This window comes from Haemaphysalis longicornis, unplaced genomic scaffold, assembly GCF_048455015.1.
Source record: "Haemaphysalis longicornis isolate Haplotype H1 unplaced genomic scaffold, Haemaphysalis longicornis Haplotype H1 scaffold_5, whole genome shotgun sequence".
NCBI classification, from domain to species: Eukaryota; Metazoa; Arthropoda; class Arachnida; order Ixodida; family Ixodidae; genus Haemaphysalis; species Haemaphysalis longicornis.
Window position 1 is genome coordinate 114,693,144 of NW_027526385.1, and position 16,156 is coordinate 114,709,299.

The window sequence follows — 16,156 nt, forward strand, 5'->3', positions numbered from 1 at the left end:
CGCAGGGAGAGGCTTTTTGCACTTCGGACATTTGTGTCTCTTAATTCTATCTTTCTGCAATTTATTAACTTGTTTGGCTTTTTTTATGTGTCCTGATTTAAGGGGTGGCTGGATCATGAGTACGTTGCTTGACGTATTTTTTTTGGGGGGGGGGCTTCGTTGGTGAGGTCCTTGAATAGGGCTGCTTTTCTATGCTTCGATGGATGAGCTTCGTTACCGTGAAGAGCTTTTCTTTCGCAGTCGGATGCCGTCGTTGGTCTATGTGTGCGATGAAGGGTGTGCGACTTCTTCAATGTAGTTTGTCTTTTTGTTTGTGGTGTTCTGGGTTGTCTCTACGCTGAGATTCGTTAGGCAAATTATTCCTTTGTGATAGGCTTTCTGATAAGCCTATTCCATGTGATAGGCGGATTTTATCTGCACGCGTGGTTTGCAATCCGTGCTGTCTTTGAATTCGCAGTTGGTGCAGAACTGCAAGACGTATGGATTGTCTTAATGTTGCCCGCCTTTTCCGCATTGCGGGTGGAGTGTTTCACTGGTATTTGCACATAAATGAGCTCTGTGCCCTATTGCAAGACATTTTCGGCACAATTGCTCTTTGGGCTGGTGTGGACGACAGCGGCGGTCGCCTCCAAAGTGGAACACGTCACGGAGGACATAGATGCCCATAAAGATGAAAACTGCCCATCGTATGCGGGAGTTCGTACCTTAGGGGGGATAGGTCCTTGGAGAGGTGATATGAGTCTATTCGTGGTCGGATGTTGTGAAGTGTCCAGTTCCATGTCTCATACGTGGTTGAGCAGTAGTAACTTGGTTCGTCACATATTTTGTGTTTATGGAGTGGCTTTATGTCGTCGGTGGTCGCCTTGTCTGGGCAGTTGAGGAAGACCACGTTGTTGTTCGTGTGGATTCGTACCGGGAAGCTAGTAACCTTGTTGGGTGAGAGTTTTACGATTTCGATTAAGTGAAGGCGTAGGTCATTTGGATTGATGATCGCGAGATGAAGCTGGTCGGCGGGTCGTACCATAATCTGGTTGAATTCCTTTCAACTCGCGGGGCGAGGCCATAATGACTCTAACAGTTTTCGTCCTGGTTGAATTTTAGAGCCATGCTTGGGTGGTTCGCGCGGCGTCCTCAGACAATTGGGGTCGGTAGCCGGTCGAATACATCCTGAGGTTACTAGGACTAGCTAGCCCTCACGTTGCGGTCAGGACAACATCACTGGCGTTTTCTGTGTTTTTGAATGTATGTATGCACAATTAGTTGAAAATGTTCCCAGTCGCTTTCTACATTCGTTCCCCTCTTCGGCAGAGGTTGACGAGTGGACGTTTTATGAAAAAGCGGGGAACTTGCGGATCGCTGGTGTTCGGTTTTATTGAGCTGCGGCCGCCTTTAGCGCCCTCTTTTCATTCATTCATTCATTCATTCATTCATTCATTCATTCATTCATTCATTCATTCATTCGTTCATTCATTCATTCATTCATTCATTCATTCATTCACTCATTCAGTCCTGCATTCATTCGTTCATTATTTCCTTTTTTACAGGAGGAGGCGAGACAAAAAGCTGTTTGAACAGCTTTACGGTGCCCCGACCCCCTTTTCTCGTTGACAGCTTAGCCGAGAGAGCTTAGGTTACACGCACAATTTCAAAAACATATTGCATACTACCACTTCATGCAGTAACACAGAAAGTGAGGTTTTTTCACTTAAAAGAAAACAACAACCGCATAAACAACAACAAAAACAACAACACAGAAAAAGTACAAAATCAAAACTTGTGCTCACAAAACCATCTAATGTTAAGGTTTGCATTACATATAGGGTCCAAGTTTTCTTTAACTAGCGTATTTAACAGAACAGGCAATGCGTACAGTAAAGATTGGTAAACATAGCGTGTGGCGTCGGCACTATCCATCTCTCCATGTGACGTGTTTGTCGAACATGGGTGTTTTGTCGCAGTTTGCTGACTATAAACTCTCTGACTTGACCTTTGCTGACTATAAACTCTCACATGGGGTTGTTCGAGTATGTTCGGATGCCGTACGGAATCTCAAGTGCACCTGCGGTTTTCCAAGAAAACATGGACGAGCTGCTGAAGGGACTACCGGGAGTGGTATGCTACCTCGACGACGTCCTCATCACGGGAGCATCGCATACCGAATGCCTGGCCCGGGTGGAAGCACTCCTGCAGGTTTTCATGGAACACGGCGTCAAAGTGAGAAAGGAAAAATGCAAGTTTTTCTTGAATTCTGTCAAATATCTTGGGCATATTATTGACGAAAATGGTGTGTGCCCCTGAGTCGAGAAGGTTGAACCCATAATTAAAGCACCCACACCTAAGAACATCAGTAAGCTTAAAGCTTGACTGGGAATGATAACTTTTTATTCACAGTAATGCCAAACATGTCTTCGAGGCTAAAGCCTTCGTATGAGCTGCTTCAGAAGGAAATGAAGTGGATCTGGTCCGCAAAAGAAGAAAAAGCCTTCGCGGAGAGCAAGAGCCTCCTTACGCAAGACAGCGTATTAACATTCTATGAGCCAAAGAAGCCTCTTGGATTAGTCTGCGACGCCTCTCCTTACGGGCTTGGCGCATTGTTGTTTCATGTCATGAATAAGCAAGAAATGCCGATAGCTTACGCGTCACGCACTCTGAGCAAGCCCGAAAGTGGCTACGCACACATCGAAAAGGACGCTTTGGTGGTTTTGGTGGAGGTTGCGGTTCTGAACCCCTTCGTAGATTTCCAGCTACGCCCGTCTCGGCTTCTGAAGCGGCCACTTCAAGGATCAAGGATCGCGTCGGTCCGCCCGAGCCCCGGTGAGCCATTGGCCTCGCATTCCCCGCCCGGTGTTACCTGCCCGTGATCCGACGAGACCAGCCGACCTGACTAGCTGTGACCAGACCAGAAGCCGACGACATTCTCCTGCCCAGTTCTCCGGCGCGATTCAAAGAGCTTGAGGTTTCTTCGTGGCGTCGGCGGCATCGCTGTTCTGGGGCCCATCTTCATGAACCGATCAGCGTCTGCAGTGGCGGCAAGGACTTCACTGTTCATATTCATTTCATCTTCACCGCACGGGTTCATTGACTGTGAGCTAGACCGGGACGGTCGTTTTGGATGGCGGGGGATATGTAACGAGAAGACAAGGACATGGACTGTGCAGCCTAGTGCGATGGGCATCTTACACCGACGAAGACGAAGACGGTGGGCCTCGGGTTATCGCTTGTGCTGTGATGGCCGAATTGTAAATAGCTTGCATCTCTTTCTGTAAATAGATCACTTCAGCATCGTCCATGGTTCATGTCATCCGTCCTACCGCAACGTAACATGTTTTGGTTAGGCATTTTAGGTTTTTCAGCGATTCACTTTTGCAGGAGATCTGTTGTAAAAGATAGCTTAAATTGTTACTTGCAGAACAAACTACTGAATAAAATGTCGAGTGCTCGTGAACGTGTACCTCTTCGCCACCGCCGAGCATCCCTAGCAAGCACAGTGGAATTACAAAAAAAAACTCGCAAAGCCCGACAGTGAGAAAAGGCTGATCTGTCGTGAGTGCGTGCCTCGGGGCGACCGCCGACTACAGCGCTGTCGTCAAGCGCTACGGGGGTGTAAAAATTATTTTAGCACTCATGGTAGAGGTAAAAAGACACCTTGGTTTGAGAAGGTCTCAGCAGCCAAGGCATTCTCTAGAAGCCTTCATGTGTAATAAAGACATGGCTATGAGTGCGCAAATCTTTTCGAGACGACTTGCAGATCCCGCCACCCATCCCTCGAGTCGATGACGAACAGCTTGTGGAACAGCTGGTGGAAATGTACAATGCTGAAGAGGAATTTGCGTCCACCATTCTTCGTGAAGAAGACGACGATCTGTTGGATGCACAGGAAAGCGATTATTGGCAGCGCAACTATAAAAATAGAGAACAGCTTGACCGTCCCAGTCTTGCGCGTGAGTGCAAGCTTCCCTGAAATTTGAAATCTCCCATCATAGTAGCGTTATCACAAACTGCTACTATAAACCATCCAACTTCATTGCTTTTTAAGGTATGACTGCTTCTCTTGCTAAAATATTTTGTACTCACGTTAAATTATTCCCATTTGCTACTTGGCGCCCTCTGGGTCCGTTGGTCTGATTTCCGGAAAACATAGACTCATAATGCGGATGATGTCATTGAAAATGTGCTCACGTGCGTACGTTATTGATCGCATCTACGTACGTGGTAGCAGTTCATTTTGGCAGGTGGCAATGCTCATTGGCGAAATTAGTGAGTAACTCAGATGAACACTGGCATACTGACTGCATATACTCTCTCGTTATACAGACGCCATTTTCAAGAGCAATAGACAGTCAGAATCAACTGTACCTTGGCAATACTCAAATACAACGCTCATGTCATCCATAATCATGGTAGAATGGGCCAGTTTCGTTGAACCACCGTCAAAAATCTTTGGCGCTCGCTTCCAGTCATCGTCGGCACAACTGGCAATAGCTGGTGGATGTAGAAAACTTACGTTTATATTTATTCACTATGAGAAGCACCCCGTTGTCAATCAGGAAACATACTCCCCGAATTACATTACCGTAAGTAACGTATATTATACAGTTAATCCTTACACGCACAATACCCTCGCAGACGGGAGGGATTAACTGGCCTCAAGTAGCTCGTCTGTGAAAGCAAGTCCGTGAATCAGTAATTTCCTTAAGGTAGTGCAAACACTCCACTCAACTAAATGTGCCACCTTTGTCTGCCAATGCAGTCGTCTTACCTTTGTTCGGCTTTGCGTATCCGTCACATGTATAGTGCTGGCCCTCTTTCGTGGGGCCTTCTCTATTGCCGCAGCGCGAATAGTAATTCTTTGAGGAATTCAAACCAGACCCACGACGATATCCCTCTATGACTGCGCGGATACGGGGGTGGACCCTCTCGTAAGCCATGATGGATTTGGATGCAGAAAAACGAATCTCTCCTAGGCGTACAACGTGTCCCTGGCCATTCCGCTAATTCCTGGCTTGGAGATGATCCTCCGCCAATTCTCTGCTATCGCCTTTTATGCAAACGTCAAGCCGTTGCCCGCTAGCCTTTTCCCAATAAGTGATCGCGGCTTCATGGTTCTGAAACCATTGTTCGCACGCAGTCCTCCACAGATAAGTACCCATGGAGTCGCTTACACTTCTTGTTCTAGCCTTCGGATGTGGTAACGCGATCAAAGTCGTCTAGCCAGTATTCCACGTCTTCGAAAGCATCCAGATAAGGTGCTTGCCGTAGTGGCAAGGCGTGGCCTTCGGGGGCGCGTTGGCGAGCTGAATGCCTCGTGCTGCCATGTTCACCGTTCTACTCCCGCATTCCAGGGCCACGCTCTCCAAGGGCATTCCTAAGTGGCGGGGCCAGTCCCTTGATGAAGGGGAGTCAACTTGCTACCTGGCGCCAGTGATGTCTTAGTTGTAAAGGATACCATGTAGTCGGAAAGTAGACCGTAAATTCGAAAATGTCGACATTAGTGTCGATTATATTAGGGGCTCAAGAAGCGCTATTTTTATTCAGGGCACAATTGTTCTCGCCATGCAACAGCTACCGCAAGACTCAGCGCGCTGTGAACCATTTCCCATTCTTCCCCGTACTACTCAATTGCTTCAACCTTGTCTGGTTTATGGCAACTGCTGACTGGGAGGTTGAAAGGCCAGGTATGGTGCGGCGGTTTGGCACTAGGGAAATTGCCCTGACGGTAAGGTACCGTCTTGGCGCACAGGAGCGACGGAACTCAGGAGACGTGGGCTCAAGTTTTTCGGCACTGCCTTTGTCGGCTGGACTGTAGTCGTGCTCATTGTGGGGCCGATAAACCGCCGGTGATATTGTTTCGTGAGGTCTGAGCTCGCAAAGAATTTCGTCGCAGCCATGAATTAGTGGAGGGAGGTCCGGGTTCTGGAGCAGTCCCCATTGCAGGGGCAATAGAGGAAAGATTTGGCGGTGCTACAACGCTACGCGTAGCCACCCGACCAATCGCTGCTCCGGCCGTCAAGAAGAACAAGTGAGCCGTAGGCTTGCAGGTATTTGGTTGCGACGTTGCTGTACCGGCAGCGTCACCCTTGTCGCTCGCTCCAGGTCTCGCTGTCTCATCTGGGCGTTTGTTTTTGTTTTTTGCTCCAGCTTCCTTGTCCTTGTACTCCCCGTCTAAGTACCACCTGGGCTTCGTCGCGATACTCGTGATTGGTTCATGCCTTTACTGCATGTATTTTATATTTCGTCCGGATGCCGTTGGGCTCGGAAGCTCCACTCGTGGATTGGCTCCATATTTCAGCTTTATATTTGGTCCTGATGCCGCTTTCAAGGCAGGGAGCTGATATGCGAAGTTCATTTTTTATCGAGTCAGGTTTCATGTCGTCCTCTTCTATTTGACATTATCGCCCTCAGGCGATTGTCCTCCACACATTACAATAGCAATATTCTAAAAAGCGCAGCATGCTTCTACCAAGCATACTATTCTACAAAGCACGATATTCTACAAAGCATCCCCCAGCGCCGTCAAGCCGCACCGTAGATCGTAAATAAAAAGCCGCGGAATTCTTTCATTTAGTTATGTAGCCATCAATAGTTAACTCCAGACCCAGCGACGCTACTGCTTTAGTTTCTTTTCTTCATTTGCGGCAGTGAACAGCTTGCGCGGTACACCGGGCACCGGTGACCGCCTGGGCCTCTCCCATAAAACGTCTCTGGACCAGTAAAAAATCATATATACATACGTCTGACTTCCGACAAGCGTTGTCATTGACAGCAGGGTAATATACCCAAAACAATTATCCACTACAAGAGAAGAAAACTCAAAAACAAAGAAACTACTAAACCCGTACAGGCATTTACTTCGTGATATTTGTTCTGGCAGCTTGCATCCTAAAATGAACAACAAAGTCTCAAGCAATTGCTACGCTTTTGGAGGCAAGGTAAGAGATGAGGTGCTGATGCAATCAGTGTAGTCTTCTGTATTCTGTACACTTCTCTGAGGTAAGGTGTGCGCTGAACATGCCGTGCCTAACAAAATAACGTTTTTCAAACTACGGGCAGCACTTGCAAAATCACACGTCTTTGGAAAGCCTGCCTGCAGATTGTGCTCTTACACGAGATGGGAGTTCCACTAGCCTAATGGTGAGGCATCGCCCGGTTTTACCCACATACTGCCGGCGAATAGACATGGAATAGAATAGACTTAGTCGGTCTTGCACTTAGTGAAAAGCCGTACGAGTTATTTTCCGCACTTTCATTGAAAAGGTACATCGTCATTCAGTCGGGCACGTCTCTTGCCTATTTTATAACTATCCAAGAACATGAAGCACACACTGCTTGTCGCACAACCTTCTAAAGCATGTGGCTTACACCACCCAGTCTAAAATCAGAAGAGGGATATCGCAAAAACCTAACAGGAATTCTTGTCGTACGAGAGAAAAGTTTGTTGTGACAACACAAGTCCTCTTGTTAAGACAATCCCATCCGTTGTTACGACACACATTGCTGTCGTAACGGCAAAGTCAATTTTCGCATCGACAAACATTCCTGTAGTTACAAAAGAACGTACATTTACGCTACTCTCCACAATGGGCAATAACAATCAAGACATGTCCAAATACTGATAGAGCATCAGGATCACGACAAGACACGAATTAAGCACGACGGAACATGAAAATAAGGACAGGAATACGAATCACGACAGAATACCACAATCCTGACACGACAAGACTACGACAATACGACAGTACGACACGCGAAATACGAAAAAACTACAGAAATATTTGCTGTCGCCTTTTTCGAGTGGGCATGAATCTCACTTTTTCCTTTTCTAACCCATGAATGCAACAGAGGTATTCAGACAAGGGACAGAGTAGTCGTACCTACCAGAGGGGGCTCAGGAAACAGCCTTTCTTGAAACATTACAAGAAAGAACGTTGGAATGCAAAGAAAGGCTTTTATTAGGCGGTGGAACATAAACTAAGTGGCCTAGGAGGTGCATTGACCAACACACTTCAACGTGCCGGGCTTACGGGAAGGCTGTCCATTTGCTGTCAGCAGTTTTGCAGCTGTCGGCCGTTCTCCTGGGTGTAGCTGGTCCCTCCTGCATGGTAACACTCTGACTGGTGACCCCACGCTTTCAATCGCCACGGCGCTAATCATTTGCTGATTGGATGTCCTATGCCCCCTGTAGCAGTCTTTTGACGATTGGTTCATAGATGGCAGGAGAGGTGTCCGGCGGTTCAGACCGCAAAAATCTCTATATTTTCCCCCTTTGAAAACGAACAAAAAAACGCCTTCGACACCTTGCCACGCGCACGCACACGCCGAAAAACACCGTGTCGTGGACCAGAAATTATTTCCCAGGACATGAACGCGTAACTTGTGAGCGAAGTTCACACCGTCACGAGGAAGTTGATGAGGGCTGTAAAATCGACACAGAAGCAGGCGTCGCGTCATGCTTGGTGCCAGGGGTCGACCTACAGGCTAAATTTCTGTTGGCCACGACCGAGGATTCGGCCGCAAGATTGTGCGGCAAGAGTGTTGTATGCAGCGCTCCCATGCTCCGTCCCTGGGTCGGTGGGTTATATGCAGCGCTCGCATGTATTGCCGTCGCAAGTCGGTGTGGAATGGTAGCGCCTTAACCAGGGCGCGGAGGGCTTCTTCTCGCTCTACGAGTGGGTGTGGCGATCGGTGGTGCTGTGAGGTTGCGCCGCAGTTTGAACACCTGTGCTGCGGCATGATCCAAAGACGAATACACGGCAGAAATGTAGTATTCGTGCAACCTTCACACACTCTCACATGCAGTACACTTTTTCTGAGATAACATTGCAGAGGCCTTGCTCTTGGGTAGTACACGTTCCCCTTCAGATCGTTTGTCTATGTAACGTCCAGGACACCTCAAGGAACACGAAAAAATTATGGCAACAACCTGAAACGTGCATAGCCTAAAGCATAGATTAAAATCCCCCAATACACAGCACCTGCCAGGCACTGCAAAGTTAGACCGGCTGGACCATCCTCTTGCTAGCAGTAATATCTGTCCTGTGCTGTAAGCAGAGCACAACGCGATTCGCATCACAGTGTATGACCGTACATTCTTCATCTTGGCCAGGGCCAAGGAACTGCAGTGAGCTCCCTATCTACTCACCTGTTGTTTAGGTTCTATCACCTGTACTTTATGTTCGCTCACCTGTTCTTTATGTTGTAAATACTAACCTCCAGTGAGGGAGCAGGATCACATCAGCCCTAGCATGGTCATTCAGCCCATTGGTATATCGGAATCACAATCGAAGGAGTGTCATAAGGATCGCAAGAAGCGGCGGAGCAGGAAGACTGCATAGGTCATTGCTTCGCAGTAAAAAAAGTGGGCCAACGAGCCAAACAATGTGTCACAGCGCTTGAACGGAGTGTCTCTGGCAATAGCGCAAAGATGCATGTGCCATGTGTTTATTTCGGCCGCTCGTGTGCTGACAAAACAGGCTGTACAGGAGCTGCATTTGTGGTGGTCCCGTCTGAGCGCCTCTCGAAACCAGAATGGCGGCTCCAAATGCTGCAGGTTGGTCGACCTTGAGAGAAAAACTGGAAAACTGGAAACTAAGGCAATCCATCTCCGCCGGAGAAGCAGTGAACGATTTCTGGCTGTGCGGGTCCACGATTTACTGAGTTTTGCTCTTAATTTGCCTTTTGCGCATGCAGTTCCCCAGGCAGTGCATTTGGCAAGGCATCGCTAGGGCTCACTGGTGGCAGCCTTCCCGCCAGTTCCCATAATATTGTGTCGCCTTCCGGCGCAGTCGACACGCTGACTGCCCGTGTCCGACTGTTCCTCCCCCTGAGATGCAATTGTTTCTCGTTCTACAAGCCTTCCGGGCATAGAGCTGCGGAAGCCTCCAAAAATGTATGTGTGGTGGATTGACTGACAATCGCCGCCCCGCATCAACTTTGGCGAAGAGGACCACGTCTACCACCACCGCCTCTTGCGTGACGTGGATCTTCTGGGGTTCGCGCCAACGATTCATGTCGTGATACAGCCAGCAGCCTCGAGATATTGAGAACTGCATGCGCCGCTCGCCGTTATCGCCTCTTCCGCCTAGAGATCGTGAACCGTTCTCGCAATCTCGTCTTCGCCGCACCTCCCCCTTCGCCGATCGTGTCGTGAAAACCTGTATCACTACCTCAGCGGAAAATATAGCCCGTCAATGCCTAGTGGTGGTGTTGCGGACGCCTAAACTAGCGAAGAGCATCCATAAACACGACAAAGCCTGAATTTGGACACAGGTAATATGAGGACAGCCAAGACCTACTGAATCATCGTGATATCATAATCCAAGGTCATGACGCGAATGCGTTCGTCGATACAAGCGTGGACTGGTATGTGGGCGGTTATTCCGTCGCTTGCGCAATGTGACAATGCAATGAAATGGTCCCGATAAAAGCACCGCCGGGGAACACATTGTGAACGGTGAGGCAGGTCCAGGAAAATTTGTCGGGCTTGTAGACTGCTCAAGGAATGTCGTTCTCGGTATCTATTTCCTAACATAATTTGGCGCCGTCATCGATTGAGGGCGAAGAGGATGACGCTTTGGAAACCCGTTACACCTGAAGGCCAGTCTTCGTTAATGTCGGCACCCCTAGTTATCGTAGGTAATCGCGTGAAGCTCCGTCCGCGTACCGGCGTGTTCCTATACGTAGAGCCAGACATACCAGCCATCGGAGCGGCTGTTCCCGTAGAGAGAGGCCAAATCCTCCTGAAGCTGATCGGCTTTCCAGGTGGCCTCGCGCAGCTTCACTATTGGTATTCAGAAGATCTCGTTACAAAATTCCGAGACGAGCCACAGCTTTTGACGCAAGGAATGGGTATAGCCCAATTAAAAACGATCTTCAACATTACTGCCAGTGTTTCGCTAATTGAACTTCCAGCAGAAACACAGTTCATCCTTGACACGACTATGTCCTTCGAGAGAGACACCGACCTGAAGCTTCCACCATTACAGCGGCGTGAGCTATTGCAGCTGCTTTACGAATTCCGTGACGGCTTCGGTACTCACAGTAGGGTTAGCAGAAACTGTCGCAATGTACAGTCATTACCGAAGGCGCCATACACACGATACGTCAAGTACCCTATGGCAGGTCTTTGAGAGAGAGGAGTCATACAGAAAAAAGTACGTGACATTATCAAGGACAACGCTATTTAACCGCCGAAAGACCTTGGTGCCACGCCAAAGGGTACTGCTTAATAAGAAAGACGAACACGGTGGTCTTGCGTGGTTTACCGGCGGTTGAACAAGAGCTAGTAAGAAAAACTCTTATCCTCTACCACGCACTGATGACATCCTTGATCGCTGCCTCAATGCTTTATGTTTCCCGTCAATAGGCAATAAAGGCTGCTACTCGAAAATTGATGTTTATGAGTGAGACGGAGAGAATACGGTATGTATTTGGGCAGATAACACAAAATCAAAGAGATGCCGTTGGGGATGTATAGGGCGCCGTGTACGTTTCGGCACGTCATGGACAACACTTTAGCGGGTCTCAAATATGAAACGTGTTTTATTTGCAAAAATGGCGTCGTTATATTTGCTGGTACTTTCAAAGAGCAAAGACTCCAATTAAAATCTGTACATCAAGCTCTAAAAAACTCCGGCCTGTTACTCAACACAAAAAAAGCCGACTTGCTGACGGTCTGCCAAACTTTCTTGGTCATGTTAAGTAACGACGTCGTACACGTTGATCCCGAAGGAACGTGAGGCGTGAACACTTTCCCGACAACGCCGAACGAAAGGCTGTCAGAAGGCTCCTCGGTATTTGCGCCTATTATTGACTTTTCATTCGCAACAGATTTTAAATAGCCGCGCCACAAACCACCTTCTCGAAAGTAGTGGAATGGACGCATGACCCACAGCAGGCGTTTGATACATTGACGCAAGCAGTCCTGCCAACGCCCGTCTTGGGACACTTCGACCAGGATGCGGTGACTCCATTCACACAAGCGCTGGCGATAAAATCTTGGTGCAGTGCTGATTAAAATGCAGTATTATTCTGACAGAGTAATTTCGTATGGAAGCCGCGTGCTGTCCAGGGCGGAATGCAACTACATGTAAACGTCGATGTAACGAGTTACAATGTAAGACATTCGTGGCATTGATAGTTTTTCTAATTTCCAGTTGCCACCACCATGAAGCCCAAGTGATTGCGCGCAATGTGTAACGAAGGCGTTGCGGCAGCTAACGTTATGTAATAAAGTCGGTAAGCTGACCAGTCCTGTTTTTTTTTTGCGCGTTTAAAGAAAGATCGCCAGAGAAATGAGCAAATTTATCGTAAGAATACTGCAAGAACCAGTAGCAACGAAAACGTAAAAATCGACCAGAAACGAAATTCGCCATGATAAGGACTATGAGCGGAGCGGTTAGCGCCATCCCGTGGCTAACGTGGCGTCGACTTCTCGATTTATTTGTGTAGAGTTAGACGACATTTGGTAGCAGGATTAACAAAACTTCATTTTTTTGCCATTACTGCAAACTGCAATGCGTTTCCACGTCTGAGTGCGGTGTTGATTCTAAACTTAACTTTTCTAAGAGCTAGGCCGTCCTGTCGGCGTGTACACGCGCGTCTCCTCTGTTTTCTGCTGTTTGATATTTCGGTTATGAGTTCTGCTACCGGAATAACAGAAAACCAAAAACATTGCCTTTTCAAGACAGGCTCTCAGCTTAAAATACTGTATCCACCGGCGAGAAAAAAGCACGTTGACACCTGTTAACGTATTCCAGCTAACACCCTCTGGACAATTTTTATTGCGGAAAAAAGCAGCAAAGTTCGGGAAGAGGCACCCTTTCAGCAGATGCTTGGTTTCTATAAAAGGCAAAACGGATGCCTAAATTACGTTTGCGAATACGAGGGGAAGTGACCGTGCTTCGGTGCAGCGCCATGTAGTGCCTACGCTCGTGGAAAAGCAGCCGGTGCAACTCACGCAATTTTTCACAGTGCAGTTAATACTTCAAAAACAAGTTTCCTTTCACTTCCCTTTATGATTTTGACTTCGCGCCCGCTTAACTTCCCCGAGCCTTCACTTAAAACTTACATGTAAAAAAATCCTGCGTCTAACAAAAAATTGTTAACTTATCTAAACTTCCTTACATCCAGGTTTAACTGTACTCAACTACAGAAACGTGTTTCGACTTCTTTTGGGCAATAAAAGGTTTCGTCTCTATCTTTATGGGTGCGCTATCTCCGAGGACACTGACCATCACTCGTTATGCTGGCTGGACAATCTCAAGGACCCGTCTGGTAGCCCAGCTCCGTGGAGTCCCATTACAATAACGAAACGCTTCTGAACTCAACCAGGAGCGGCTTTCCTCAAACAATATAGTTCACCACTGTGTTGGACCACAATCCTAACTCGTAAGGGTGCTCTTGAAAAATTATGTCTTGGCTACAAAAATATTTTGTTGTGGCCGGTGATCCAGCCTGTTTGCAAGTCAACACTAGAACACCTGCGCCGGACCAATGTGCCATGAACACAACGGAACTGCCACCACCCGATATCAGCGAAAGCATACTATGCAGACAGTGGAGGACTATAACGGTCACGTCAACGAAGGCCCTCATCGCGACCGTATAAATATCAGGCGCTCAGACGGATCATTTAGTGGACTTAGTTGCACCAGAAAGGATCGGATGCTAATCCCTCTGCTCTCCGTTATCCAGGTTGGTGTGCAATGCATCTCTTCCATTCGAGATGACTCCTTAACCTTGATAGTGCTGCCAAGTTCCCATTTTCTTCTTGAAACTGTCAAAGATGGTGCTGATGTTATCAAATTGCTGTTACTAACCGCTGGCGATATAGACACCAATCCGGGGACAACATCAGACTCAGAATCTGAATCTAGCTCGACTAACGACTTACCGAGGAAGATGTTGAAACAGCAAAAGGAAACTACCAAATCTTTAAAAGCATTGACTTCAGACTTTAAAAGAGTCGAATCTGCGGCGGCCAACGTTCAAGAAAGGGTTACGTCTATTGAAAAAGAAATCTGTCGCCTGCAAATGCTTGAACAAAAATTGACGGTATGCGAGGAAGCCTGTAGCAGCTCGAACTACCAACTTCTTGAACTGTCGGCCAAAGCAGACGACCTAGAAAATAGGAGCAGACGCAACAATCTCCTAATATACGGTCTTAGTGAAGAAGTAGACGAAGATTGGAAAGCACTGGAGGCGAAAATTAAGAAAGAAGTATTCCAGGAAGTATTAGGCATAGAAGTGAAGTCATTAGAAAGGATTGGGAAAATACCAGAAATAACGTCCCCGTCCAGTTATCCTTCGACTCTATGACTTTGCAGCAACCTGCGAAGAACGAAAATGGCAATTTCGGAGGATTTTTCAGCAATAGTGCGCTATACCCGACAGACATTTTGCAATTCTTCAGCACAAGAAAGGGCGGAAAGCTTAAAAGTGTCACTAATTTAGGACAAGTTAAAAGTCGACAGAAAACTGTCATCTGGGATTCGCATCACAATCGAAGGGTCGGAATGGCAAAACCAGTAACACCTGCGCAAAGGCATCCGGAAAGTCAAACCAAGCAATGACGAGACCGTACTAAAACCCTTCGAACTGTATCACTTAACGCACGTAGCATTTTAAACAAGCTCACTCTACTCGAATGCATAATACTAAACCACAATCCACATATTTTATATATTACGGAAAGCTTGTTGCACTAAGGCGTGCTTTATTCTGAAGTTGTTCCCTCCTCATACAAATTAATCCGCAAAGACAGAACAACAAGAGGCGGCGGAGTAGCGATAGCTATAAAAAAGAATATGAAGTTTTTCCGTTTAGAGGACATTAACAACCACGAAAGTTTGTGGTGCCAGATCAATTTCTGTGGAAAAAGCGTATTTTTTGGCGCAGTGTATCGACCGCCAAACTCTTCCCCTGAGTATTTAGAAATTGTGCACGACTATATTGCACAACATTCAAATTCGCGTTCGAAGATAATTTTGTGCGGATATTTTAATTTGCCAGGAATCAAATGGCCTGGATTATCTCATGATCACCGAGAGGTAGCAAGTGCGGAATCATTGTTACTAACAGCGTTTAGTTTCTCATTATCGCAACTAGGATATTGTAGTTTCTTGTTCGTCTGTGCTTGATTTCGTGTTTGTAAGTAGTTCCCTTGAAGACTGTGCGATAAGTGTTGAAGATGGGATTTCCGACCACAAGATTACTTCTCTTTCGTGTCCTTTAACACTAGTCCAAAAAAACAAAGAAATCCAGAACTACTTATTTCAGGGACTATGCACGTGCAGATGACGCTGCTATCTCCGCCCATTTAGAATCCTCATTTTCTGATTTTGATAAAATTAACAACGTGGACGAACTGTGGACATGCTTTAAAGATATCGTGTGCGATTGTGAAGCTCGTTATGTGCCTTTAAAAAGGAAATGCGTTGATCGAGATTATCCGTTGGTGACGCGGGAGATCACGCATTTAAAAAGGAAGATTAAAAGGCGGCGCAAGGGCGGAACGTCTGATCAACTACACGGCCTTATCACTACAGTGAACAACAAAATTCGTAGCGCTAAGTCTCAATTCCATTCCGACACACTCCCATCATTCATGCATTCTGATCCCAACCAAAAATTTTGGCGCTATTTGTCGAAGCAACATGCCGATATCTCCCAGCTCACATCTGTAATAAAATTATCACGCAACCAAACCAAATAGCCGATGAATTAAATGCCTTGTTTCACTCCGTTTTCGCGCGTGGGTCCTCTGGAGGATCTTTACCATCATATTCTTTAGTAACCCTATGCCAGAATTACATAATAATGAAGGAGGAGTTCAGGGCCTACTCCGCATCTTCGACACTAAGAAATCCCCAGGCCCACACAATGTTTCAAACACTTTTCTTAATAAATATGCTGTATGGGTAAGCCGATATTTACATAAAATTTACACCACTTCAATAGTTACGCAAACAATCCCTCATGACTGGCGCATGGCAAAGGTCATTCCAATACAAGAATCCGGTTCCAAACTAGAATCTAGTAATTACCGCCTGGTCTCTTTAAACAGCACGTGCTGCAAGATATTAGAGCATATAATTTTTAAAGCCATTATAACCCATCTAGAAACCAACAACCTGCTCTACTATCGGCAACACGTTTT